Source organism: Peromyscus leucopus, unplaced genomic scaffold (assembly GCF_004664715.2).
Source record: "Peromyscus leucopus breed LL Stock unplaced genomic scaffold, UCI_PerLeu_2.1 scaffold_523, whole genome shotgun sequence".
Taxonomy (NCBI): domain Eukaryota; kingdom Metazoa; phylum Chordata; class Mammalia; order Rodentia; family Cricetidae; genus Peromyscus; species Peromyscus leucopus.
In genome coordinates this window covers 405001-417822 of record NW_023505424.1, presented here as the reverse complement: position 1 = coordinate 417822, position 12822 = coordinate 405001, and the positions used below count along the sequence as shown (strand labels likewise).

Genomic DNA, 12822 nt, shown 5'->3' with positions numbered 1-12822 from the left:
AGAGTCTCTCCCGGCACACTGGAGCCCAGAGGGACAGCACACACGGCACAAGCCACACTGTGAGGCTTACAAGAGGGATCCCTCCATGTGCTCACAGTTCTGTAGGTTGACCCCCAGTGAATACTGCTTGTCTCACCTGGTGGCTCAAGAAATTAGGCTCTAGAGCCCAGCGATTCTCATCAACCTGTGGGTCACGAACCCTTGGGATCACAATCAGAGATTACCATTCATAACGGTGGCAAAATTACAGCTATGAAGTAGCAATGAAATAATTTTATGGTTGGGGGTCACCACACATGAGAAACTGTATTACAGGGTCGAAGCATTAGGAAGTTGAGAACCACTGCCCTAGAGGACTAAAAACTTCCGGAAGTGGTAGGAAGAGTATCAAGTCCCTATTCACTTGGCTCAGGAGCAATTAAGAAACCAGAAACACAAGCAATTAAGAAACCAGAGAGCCAAGCTCCACTGTACTAACAAAGGCAAGTGGACTCGCTCGTTCACTGCAAACCCCTCACTTCTGAAGCCTAGCCCAGAGTGTTAGAACACAAGACAGACGAGGGGGCTGTATTTGAACTCCAAGGTGTAACAAACCACCATCACTGGTTTTCTGAACTCAATTGTCCCGTCTAGGCTCAGCCCTGGACAGGGTCCATGGGTAGTCTCGGTGCTCTGGATAAAAGGAGAGAAAACAGAGCAATCTACTTTCTAGCTGATAACCTGATAATGGGCAGCAGCAACACAGGGGTGTGAGAAATCACAGCGACACGGCTTAAAAGGCTTCTAAGATTAAAAGGAAATTGGATTGGTATTTCTTTAAGAAATACAAGTAAGAACAGAGACATCACAGAGCTAAACAGATTTTTCTTCAGTCAATCATTGTCTTGCAAACAGGACTTAATTGCTAAGACCGACACTGGCCAGTCCTGAGACAAGACAAAGGACTTCAGTATATCATACACAAGGAATTTTCATTTCTTCCGGCAGAAGCAACTTATACTATTTATAGTTTTGTGTGTGCATGCGTGGTGTCTAATGCATAGATTCTTAGGCAGCTGGCGAAGCAGCCTGCAGCCAGTTTGTCAGTAATTAAGCCACAGCACACCGCGGGAGACAGGTTGGCAGTTGCTGCTCGGGAAAGGAGGCTTCAGGACTGAGTTAAACACGTTTACTAGCTTGGCAGTGGAGACACATGCCTTTAATCCCAGTATTCGGTAGTCAAGAGGCAGGCAGATCTCTGTGAGTCTACTGGCTGAGTTCCACGATAGCAGCCAGGTTACACAGAGAAACCTGTCTCAAAAACAAAAACAAAAAACAAAAACAAAACAAAACAAACAAAAACAAACAAACAAAACCAAAACTAAAACAGCAAAAAACCCAAACCAAAAACACACAACATATGTTTAAATTGCTTTAGTGAGACCTCCAGGTTTGACAAAGATAAGCAATAAATAATCCATTTTGCCTGTTTGGCAAGTTTAGAACTGGCGTGTATTTAAATAAGATAAACTAGACACAGACCAGCGTCACATCTTCTCACTCATTGAAGGCACTAGTAAGTCAGACTTGCAGAAGAATAAAATAGTGTTTGCTAGAGACTGGGAGGTGTGAAGAAAAGGGTACAGAACGAAATTCTTATGGGGTGCCAAGACATAGAGTGGAGGACTTATTTACTTTGGGTTTTCTTTCAGCACAGTAGAGTAAATATTGGTTAAGACAAGCTGTGATGTTTCTCAAAGTGGCCAGGGGGGCAGGGGATTTGCAGAACAGCAAAGACCAGTGGTTGAAAAGGTAGAAATGTTCCTTCCCTTATTTCAGTTCTCATACATTGTAGACATGACTTGAATTACCAGGCTATGTTACTACACTAAGATTTAGAAATATTGTCTCAATAGAACAAACAAACAGCAATTAGAATCGCTTTAAAATTAAATTTCTAAAATAAAATCAAAATGACCCGGGGAGATAAAAGCTGTTTTAAGCAGTTTTCTGTTTTTTAAGCAGTGGATGTTGTACCGGAGAATGTTTTTACCAATTCACTCAGCATCACAAAACCCTGGCATGAAGTGTCTTGGTCTTACAGTCTGATGTCCTTGCTTCAGAACAAATGGGACCGGAGGTGTGGAGAACCTTGCCTTAGTTCCAACACAAGTAAGAAGCAAAATCTGCATGCATGTCTTCAATATGAGGCTTGGAAGTTCCAGTCTGGTGTGGGTGTTCCCATAGTTCCTTTGAGAGTAAGCCATGGGCCATCCACAAAGTCCTGACATTACTGGAGGTCTCTTGTCTGAGAGCCACACTGCCTAATGACTGCCTGGCTCTCTATCTGCCTCCCCAACATGTGGCCAGCGATCACATGTGACTATTGAATACTAAAGATATCATGGATGCATCATAAGCACTGAGTTTTTAAATTTCATAGAGCTGCTGGTAGCTCTGTGGGTCAATAGAGCTCTAGTGGTAATGAGTCCCTTGAGGTCGGGCCACGTTGTGTTCAATGTGGTCTCTGTATAGCATTTTCTCATGCTAGGGAGTCAAGAAGTACTTTCTGAACTGAATTGGTTTAAATTTACAAGCCCTGATGGACAGAGGCAGCTGTACCTCTATGATTTGAACAAGATTCTGTGCATCCCAGACGCATGAACAACTAGCAGCAATTTGTAAAATGACTTTGTTGTGATGCCTTTGGGTATAACTCTTGGGAAAAAGGAGCTGATATAAATAAATACATGGTTAATAACGTGACTTCCAGGGTTTCTAGCTCGTTCTCTTTGAACTACGTCTTTATGTCTGGAATAAACAGCTGATGTTTTATGATATTGTTGAATCCTGTGATGATGTGGGCTCCATCCTGGCTGTTTGCTCAGGCAGCTGATTCATAGTCATATTTCCTGATGTGTTTTCCTAGATGGGGACGTTGATACTCTGGAAAACAAAAATTTAGCAGGTTCTCAAATGCTCGCTGCTATTCTAAAACACCTGGCCCATTTCCTCTTCACCATTACCTTGGGAGGAGGCACGGTGGAGAGCTGGGGTCGGACAGTCTCTATGCCATCCCCTCTTGCTGTTTCCTAACTGTGGCTTCTGATGCTGTCGCTGAAATTTGAGCTCTGTCCAACCTCAGATGTTTGTTCTAACGGTTTACAAACACGTGAGATCGTGTTGTAAAGGCCTCAGTGGGTGCTCACAGAATAAAAAGCCAAGGGTGCGGCTCAGTGATAGAATGCTCAACTAGATGCCCAAAGCCCTGGGCTTTTTTCCAATACTGCAAAAGCAGTGGTGGCACATTCCTTTGGTCCCAGCACTAAGAAGGCAGAAGCAGGCAAATCTCAGTGAGTTCAAGGCCAGCTGGTCTACAGAGTGAGTTCCAGAACAGCCAGGGCTATTACACAGAGAAACCCTGTCTTGAAAAAACCAACCAAACAAACAAAAAAATCAACTACAAATACTGATGGTTTTTTTCATGCCCCAAACTGGTCCAGGGGCTTTGGTCATATGAACACATTTCACCGTCACATTACATGCGGTCTGTTACTATGATCCTTCAGAGCTCACTTACAAGGTGCATTGAATACAGACTTTCCTCGGGCACAATCTGTTTTCAGCCCTACACCACGCTGGCATTGTCTCATGAATAATGAAGCTTTATAAATACCAGTTTACTGTTGTTTTTTGTGAAATATCTGGAACGTCAATAATCAAATGCCTTTCAAGTTCCTGCAGGTTAGCCTTCGTTAGTGACAGTTATTCATTGGGGGAGGAGAGTATGTTATTTTATTTTCTTCAAACAATCTCTTTGAGGACACAAACTGTCCTGAGCTGACCATAGTCCTCCATCTGGTCGGACAATGCTCTGGACAGACCCAAAGCCACCTGGGCATGGGAGGTGGAGAGGCGCGCGGGGTGTGTGTGGGGGGTGGGGTGTTAATTAGTGTCTATTAGCTGTTAGGTGAAGTATCTATTAGGATGGTAAGTGAAGAGGAAGGTCTTATAAAACAAACATTGAATATCAAATCACTCTCCCAAACTTTCTTGATGAAGGTTAAGAGGTTAACTGCTTTGAATGTGAGTCAGCAGCCCCAAGTGATCCTCTGAGGTATGATTCACATGCAGCTTTGTATTCTCATGGGGAGGCAGGCCATTTGCCTCACAGCAAGTGACCTCATTCCTCCCGATACTTACACTAATCCCTGGAGTTAAAGTCTTGGCTGATGGGCATGTATACTGGAACATGTATGTGTGTAAGAGGCAGAGCTAATGATGAATCCTCAGCAGAGGTCTGGGTTGGATGTATTTCGTCTATTGTGACAGGCTTGACTGTCACAACATGCTGGCTTCTAATGAGGCCAGGGGAGTCTATTTTTAATGCTGTCTTGTTCCACGAAACTGTGCATTGTGGAGGTGAGGGAAGTATGTAAGGCAACAATATTGGCTAGTGTAAAGTGCTCAAATAAACCAGCACGCCTATTTGGAAAAGTGAATAAGTCAGTATCCTATGCCTCAGAGGTAGCTTGTGCAAATGTCACAGCAGGAATTCAGAATCTCAGGGAGAACCAAAACAATGCCCTCTGAGAGGCAAGAAGCAGCAATCAAGCACACAAAGGTGTCTCAGTCTGTCATGTGGTGTGTATGAGTGCTGTGTGTGGTCACTGTTTCTTGTCCATCTCCCACGCCTACCCAGCTTCCTGAATAGCAAGCTGCTTCATGAGTCCATACAGACTGTGGTTCTTCCTAGCTGCCTTACTGGCTCTGGAAACAGCCACCCTGGTGGAAGGGAGAGGCTGGAGCACTCTCTGGGGCACTGGCAGCTGTGCCCAAATCCTGGACAGAAGACACCCCGTTTGTTGACCTAGCTAAACAAAACACCACCTTGGAGAGAAGCTTCGGGCAGCAGGCTCCCTTCTTCAGCTGTGACCTCGTGGTCTCCAGTTTGAAACATTACGTCATAGGTTCACAGAATTATCTATTACGTGGCAAGCTGTGTTTAGATGAGGCAATAAGGAAACATATCCTTCTTTTCATTTGAAACTTGGTCATCAAAGGGATTGGCAAACTGTGTTGACAGTTGGGCATAAATAGCCATATTTTGACATGAAACCCTAAAGGCATCTAGGTCAGGTCTCGAGATAAGGGAGGCACTGAGGATTTCTAACCTGCCTCGCATCTTTTCAAACCAGCTGATAAACACGAGTGGAGGCCTCCTGTGGTCTGATGGTATTCATGCAGACACCTGGGGCTCTTTTGAAGAACAGCAGTGGAATGTGGGCAAACATCCAGAACTCATTTCTGGCAGATGTAAACTGCAACCTTCAAGATTTATTTCCAGCTACATGGATAAAAGCCACAGCATAAAATACTTTGGCTATTTGGGTTGTTTGGGATGGTGAATTAGAGGCAAGGTGTTGTAATAATTGGATTGTGTATACCGGGCACTGTGAACAGACTTCTGAAATATTCACTCACATAGAGCGAGGAAATGCACTGTGACGGGGCGATGAGGAGGCAGGAAATACGTGTCAATAAAGAATAAAAGTGTTTCTAAGATAAATAAATGCATCACTGAAACAGTTAAAGGGCCCAGTCAGAGCAAGGGGGCATCAGGGGGCAAAGCCACCAGGTCAGTGTTTTCTACCCAGCTGGTTCAATGAAGTTATCGTCACTTGACTAACAACTTCCGCACTTCAGCTCTCCCAGTTTTCCTGTCGCATTGTTTCCAACGACACCTGGAGGTGAGGGCTACCGTATTGGATAATAATGGGGCTGTTGCATCAGCCAGTAGGATCACCCTGTGTCACAAAGCACTCTGTCCTGCCACACCAGAGAAGCTTGGGTTAGCCTCATCTTTCAGACAGAGGTATGTTGTCCCAAGTGGCAGAGCCGTACATAGGTGCTGAAGAGTGCGTCTAGTCACCCACAGAAGGAAGCTTTTACAACCCATACTGGCTAACTCCAGACCCACGCTTCTCTGTTTCCATCCGTTCTCTGCCCAGACCTTTATACCACTACAGATCTACCACGAAAAGCTGAGAAGTCAAAAAGAAAAACAGCTGGAGTTTTAGCCCTGAAGTGGTCAGGTCAACAAAGGGGAAAGCATGCGGACAAGTCGTGACTGGGCTCCTGTCGGGGGAACACAGAACAGAGGAGAAGGCTGGGAACACTACTGAGACTGAAGTGCAGCGTGGGTGCGACCAGCCAGTGGAGCAGTGAGGGAAGGTGGACACTGTCCACGTTGGGGTCTGGGGCAGCCTCATAGGATGAGAAAGAGCTGTGGGGGGCCATTGACCTTCGTGGTGATGAGGAATTTCTGAGGAGGAGCTGTGAGCCATCTGTCACGGTGGGCTTGGGTTTTCCAGCTACTTCATTGGAGCGGGTGGAGGAACTGAAGAGAAGCAGTAAGAGCCTGGAAGCCTAGTGATGGGCTAGGAGAGACAGGACAAGGCCTCTAAACGCAGCTGAACGTGAGGAAAGGGAGGAAAGAGAGACTGTGGAAGAACTGATGGGGCCTGGATGACTTGTCAATTTGATTTTGTATTTGTAGAGAGTGAGCTCCTGGGGAGTCAAGGGTTAACCGTCATTATTTGATGTTTCAAGCTCAGTTCATGTAAATACCACACAAAAGAATGAACTCACCTTTTTGTGTTCTCATTTTAATCTGGTTATTTTTAAGCAAGAAAAAAAAAAAGACCAACTCATTATCCCGAGTACTATAAAATAATTGCTACTGTTATTGGACCCAATATGTAATTGAAGCAAATAATACTTGTAGAGCCTTTGGGGTCGCACTTGTACGTTACAGGGAAACGAACTTCATTTCTAGAGTCAGTACAGGCTGGGTTAGAACTCTGACGTCCAGCCAGTGGCGGTAGGGCACACTTTTCATCCAGCACTCAGCAGGCAGAGGCAGGCAGATCTCTGGAGTTCAAGGTCAGCCTGGGCTACAGAGTGAGTTCCAGGAAAGGCACCAAAACTACACAGAGAAACCCTGTCTTGAAGAACCAAACAAAAACAAAAACAAACACAAACAAACAAAAAAACCAACAACAAGAATTCTGAAGTTCCACCTATCTTCTGTGATGTACTGGGAAGCCGAGCCTCTTAGAGACTTTGCTTTAAATTCCACACGAAGACAGCAGTTATGGCTACCAGGCGGGGAGCAGTGTGTCAAGAGATGACAAGTAAAAGTGCCCGACACAACCCTCACCAGGGCCATGTAAGTCTCTTTCCTCCATGTCCCAGCTACCTTCACTGTTTCCTTTTCTCTGATTGAGTTCTAGATTTTTGAGAGCTCAAAAAGGCGTAAAATACAGTGATTGTCTGTGAGGTGCTTAGGATCTAGTTCATGGCCCTTGAAATAATAATTGATCTTGTACAGACTTGAACTCGCAACGATACCTTCCTAGTACCTGAGGTCATTGAATTAACAGAAGAAAGCAACTCGGGTAACCAGCCAATGTCTACACATCTAACTCTACAACACCTTACACGAGCCAAGCTCATCTGCGCTATCCCATTTCCTCCTAAGCTAGCCTGAAACACACGTTTCCAGAGAACGTCATGCTTGGATGGTGGTGGCATGGAGCCAGAAGTATTAAACATACCAAGGAAAATTAGTTTTAAAAAAAAAATGGCCACTGATAATTCAAGAAAATAACCACCATCCAGTTCATAAAGAGTTATGTACACACACTAGCTGAGCTGATAGCCAAGGAATGGCAGCTATGGATGTGTGTTTTCTCAAGACTTAGCAGAAGGTAGTTGTTACTAGTTAAAGTACAATTTTATGCTTTGATGAGAGGTATTTTTCATATTTAAAGTTTGGCTAAATTCAGCTTCCTGATATGAAATTAAGACCTGAAATTCAATGTACTAAGCAACTCAAATCCAGTGTGAAGTGTAAATAAATAGTATTTGATTTATTCCAGGCCAAACTTTTTGCTGCACAAAGAAGTTGAGAGGAGAGGTATATACGTTTATTTCAACTAAAGGTAATCAGAGGGTAATAATTTGTTGATTTTTATAATTGCATTTTTCTATAGAAAACATGTAAATAGGGACAAATATAGGTTATGAATAAAATGTGCGTGCATAAGAATTTAAGGTATTTTACCTAAATGTGGGCCAGCAAGATGGGTCAGAGGATGAAGTCACTTGCTACCAAGGCTGAAAACCTGCATTCACTGAGGAGCCCACATGGCAGGAGAGAAATCACCCTACAAGTTGTCCTCTGACTTCACATGTCATGGCAACCCTCTCACTGCCCTCTGCCACACACACAAAGTAGGTAAATAAATAAACAAACATACTTCCCCCCCCCCCACATAAATGTTTACCTATGAAGCCTCACTGAACTTCAGTTTCCCTAGATTTGGAGAAGAGATGATGGGACAGGGTCTGGAAATAGCCTTTCCACACATGAGAGATGTGGAGATTTTCAAATGTCACTAGCATCCTGTCCGAGACCACTGTCTACCTTCTGACCAAGAGGTCTGTCTCACTTTGATCTTGATTTCTCAGGAACAGCCGAAAGGCAGAAATTAGTTGTGGGGTGAGGGATGCTACAAAGAAAGCTTTATCTGAGGGGTGGTCTGAGAACAAGAAAGTTTCTCAGCCTCTGAGTCACTGTCCACTGAAGTCTGTCCGGCATCCCAGACCTATCCTCCTAGCCTATGGGAATAGACAGACCCAACTCTGACTCTCAGCCAGTTCACTAAGGCTAACCCAGGGATCAGCACGACAGGTCCTGACTAACGTCCAGGCATTTCTGAGTGTGGAGCAAGGTATATTCTTGATTTGGCTCATGGGTCAGAGCAGCAGCTGCACACTGTGCGTGTCCTTGGAGTGACTCAGAGTGTCTAATATCATCCCCACAGCTGTGAAGAGACACTGGTCCTACCCACCTTCTAGACGAAGAGTCAGTCCCCAGCCTAGCGTTTACACACAGTCTGATGAATGTGCTAAGTGCTCTGGACCTCATTCTGTCTTGTATTGTTACTTAGAATTGGACAGAATTGTACAGAAATCAAGCCATAGAGTGTTAAATTCTCTCAGAACGACTAATAAGAAGCAGAAATTTTAGCCCTTGTGGGACAGGTGGGCCAGACCCATAAGCAGCTGTTTAACCTGGACCCACAGGCAGATTCACGAGAATGGATACCCTTCAGGTTGCTCCATGGGACGGTCAGCTCAGGGCTCACCCTCAGCAGGGAGGAAGATTTAACCCTTCTAGTCACCCAGAAGAAAATCCATGGGGTCACTCTCATTTTCCATAGTGAGGAAAGGCTTAAAGATTTTTCCCCTTCTCAGGGCTTCTGTTATTTTCCAGTATCACTATTAAGTGCTCATTGTTATGGGCAACAGAATTCATTTGCCTAATTTTCCTTAAGTGATTCTTGTTGGGTTTCTGTTTTTTAGAATAGGAATGGGGGCTGGAGAAATGGCTCAGAGGGTTAAGAGCACTGATTGCTCTTCCAGAGGTCCTGAGTTCAAATCCAGCAACCACATGGTGGCTCACAACCATCTGCGATGAGATCTGGTGCCCTCTTCTGACCTGCAGGCATACATGCATAAATAAATAATCTAAAAAAAAAAAAAAAATAGAATAGGAATGGATGTGGACACTCGACTGGCCATGAAGAACTTGTCTAATCTCATTAGCACAGGTCCCATTATTGAAAAGGAGGTACCAAGCTGCCTTCTTAAACAGGGTGTAGGTAGTAACAGCTAGTTCCCTGTCCTAGAGAAACCTTAAGTGCGGTACTCAGGTGTTGTGGAATGGGGTGGGGGGATTTTTCAAGGCTCTGCAGACGGCCCAAACACAAGAGCAGTTGCAGACAACCCAGGCTGGATGGCAGTGGCTCTCTCCTTCATGCCTGTCTTCTCCTACTGGACCTCCTCCTTCCTGTCCCTGATTCCCTCACTCCCAAGGACAAGACGATAAGAAACTGAGTCATCATTTCTGCTATTATGAAAGCTTGTAGGCTTCCCTGGGGAGGCCACTGACTCTTGGCCACAGTGGGCTGCACTTCAAAGTCCTGGGAGTCCCGGGGGCTGAGAAGCCAGATATATGGTCAGCAACTCACGAGCTTGAGAGGGGCACCAGCTGGGGTCAGGTCCGACTGAGACCAGGTTTATTTGTGTTTTGATTAACATTTAATATTGATTAATAATGCTTTTTTAAAAATATTTATTTATTTATTTATTATATATACAGTGTTCCATGCCAGAGAGGGCACCAGATTCATTACGGATGGTTGTGAGCCACCATGTGGTTGCTGGGAATTGAATCAGGACCTCTGAAGAACAGCCACTGCTCTTAACCTCTAAGCATCTCTCCAGTCCCTAATAATGCCTCTTATATGACAGTGTATTGCAATGAATTAGCTCATTTAATTCTCAGAACAAGCCAAGTATTAGTAAATACTCCTAAAAATCTACATTTCACAGATGCAGACAGAGGAACATAGAATCGAGTCTAGGAAAGTCTCACCCTGAAGGCTTAATTCTTAAGTATTTAAGAGACTAATGCCCATTAAGCATCTATTGCTACTATATTAAACACAAGATGCTTAGGAAAAATAATTCCTTTGGGGCTGGGATGCTGCTCAGTTGATAGAGTGCAAAAAGGAGGAAGGAAAGAAGGGAGGGAGGGGGAAGGAGGAAGGAAGGAAAGGAGGAGGAGGAAGGGAGGGAGGGGGAGGGGAGGAAGGAGGAGGAAGGGAGGGAGGGAGGGAGGAAGGGGGAGGGAAGAAGGAAGGAACTTTTCATATCATGATACAAATGTCAAGTCAAACGAAGACGAGAATTATTTTTCATACACATCACAAAAACACTGTGAGAACACTATAAGGAAAAAAAAATACTCCCTTGCCACCCGCACCCCTGCACGGTCCTGTCTGTTCTAAGATTCGGACAACAGTGGTGGACGTAGCCAGAGACGTGAGCTCAACTGCAGAGGAGGGGCCATCAACTGGAGCTGTACATGGAGCAGCAACCTCTTTCCCGGGTCTAACAGATCTGCAAACGTGTGTGAGACACCAGGGCTCTTCTGTGGAAGTTCTGAGTCAGCTGCTCTGGGTTGGTGCTCAGAATGTGTTTGCTAAAAAGCCCCCAACCAAGGTCACGGTCGTCTCCTGGTAAGATGGGAATTGCTTTTTTTTTGACTCTGGTGCTGCCGCCACCATGCTTTGTACTTCCTAAGGAACTATGTGGGAGCGTGAACAGTGATGTCACCGTCCAGGATTCAGGAGAAGGAAGTCACATACTCTAAGGAAAATCCTGATGGCTCCAGGGCAGCAGGGAATCCTCAAGAACACATAAGGCCAGGCCTTTTTCTCACTAGTGAGTGACTCTTATGACCGCCATCATGGAGAGAGAGCTCTCTCCTATAGGTATTTATTTCTAGGAGCAGCACCTTCAACCTTTTTTTGTTTTTGTTTTTGTTTGTTTGTTTGTTTGTTTTTCCCCTGAGATAGGGTTTCTCTGTGTAACAGCCCTGGCTATCCAGGAACTGGTTTTGTAGGCCAGGGTGGCCTCAAACTCACAGATCTGCCTGCTCTGCCTCCTGAGTGCTGGATTAAAGGCGTGCACCTCTACTACCCAGCTACCTTAAACTTTCCAATGGCCTAGATTTTTGAAGGTTGAGGCCCAGCCCACTGGGTGTGATCAGCCTTCAGAGATGAAAATCCCTGGGGCTGAAGTTTGAGAACCCGAAGATAACTAAGATGTGCCCACTGGTGCCAAGTACTTCCATCCAGCTGTTTTAAACTGGAGATGGACACAAAGACAGCTCACTGTAACTAGAACTTGGACAAGAGCCTGAGAGGGTATGAAGAGAGGGCTGTGGATCATGGAGAGTGAATGTCTAAGCTTATGTGAAAGTAGAGGGAATACTTGAAGGCCAAGTGTTGAGGAACAGATGAGTAGGTCTGGGAGTTGCATCTCCATGGTAACACTTGGCCTGGCATGCATGAGGCCCTGGGCTCTACCCCCCAGCACCGCAAAAGAAACAAACCAAGAATTACCAGGTAGACAGGGGCAAAAGGAAAAGCCACTTCAGGCTTGAGCAGATACACATTGCATTTTCTTTCAGGAAAAATCCCTCCCTCCCTCACTTCATCGGAATCTTTGCTTAGAGTCAAGTCCCCTATGATGGCATGCATTCCAGGCCTCCCAGTCAGAACTACTGCCTTCCTGAGGCACTAAGGCCCCAAAGCTGGTGGAGCAGGGGTCCCTTTGGGGTATTGCTTATGCTGTGAGAAAGGCGTTCCCCCTTCTGTGGAATTTGTGGTGTAAGGATGACCACTGAAGGCTGTCAGCAGCTGAGCACTACCAATGGATGCTTTTTTGTTGAGTCACTGAGACTTTAACCATGCGAGTGATGCAAGCAGATGTGTGTTTGGAATGTGATGCTGGAGTCTGGGCGGAGGAATGCCCGGATTAACAGGGACTGAACCCTGGAATCCAGGGAGAAAGCTGCTCGGACAGGCTAGTACAAGGCCTCTAGCCCTCACAGATCTCCAAGAGCAAGAAGAGGCAGCGCTGAGAGATGTTTAGGAGATGGAAAAGACAGAGCACTTGGACTGGGTGTGGCAGGGGAAGAAAGAGGTCATCAGGGCTGGCTCTGAATTCAGGCACACCCACATTTGGACTCCGCTTGGTACTCCTAATGGCTGTGGGATCCTATTCAACTTCTTTAAGCCTTGGCTTCTGCGTCTACATCCAGGCAGGGATAACATTGCACACTTAATGGAACTGTAGGAGGAGGAGATGAAGCAAGGAGAGACAAAAACATGCAGTACAGAAATGAGCACCAGGTACCAGCAT

At 45.3% G+C, this 12822-nt stretch overlaps 1 pseudogene; it reads right to left on the bottom strand.

The window, feature by feature from the left end:
- The window catches only part of LOC114701368, a 139641-nt pseudogene that overhangs the window by 76715 nt on the left and 50104 nt on the right, over window positions 1-12822 (bottom strand).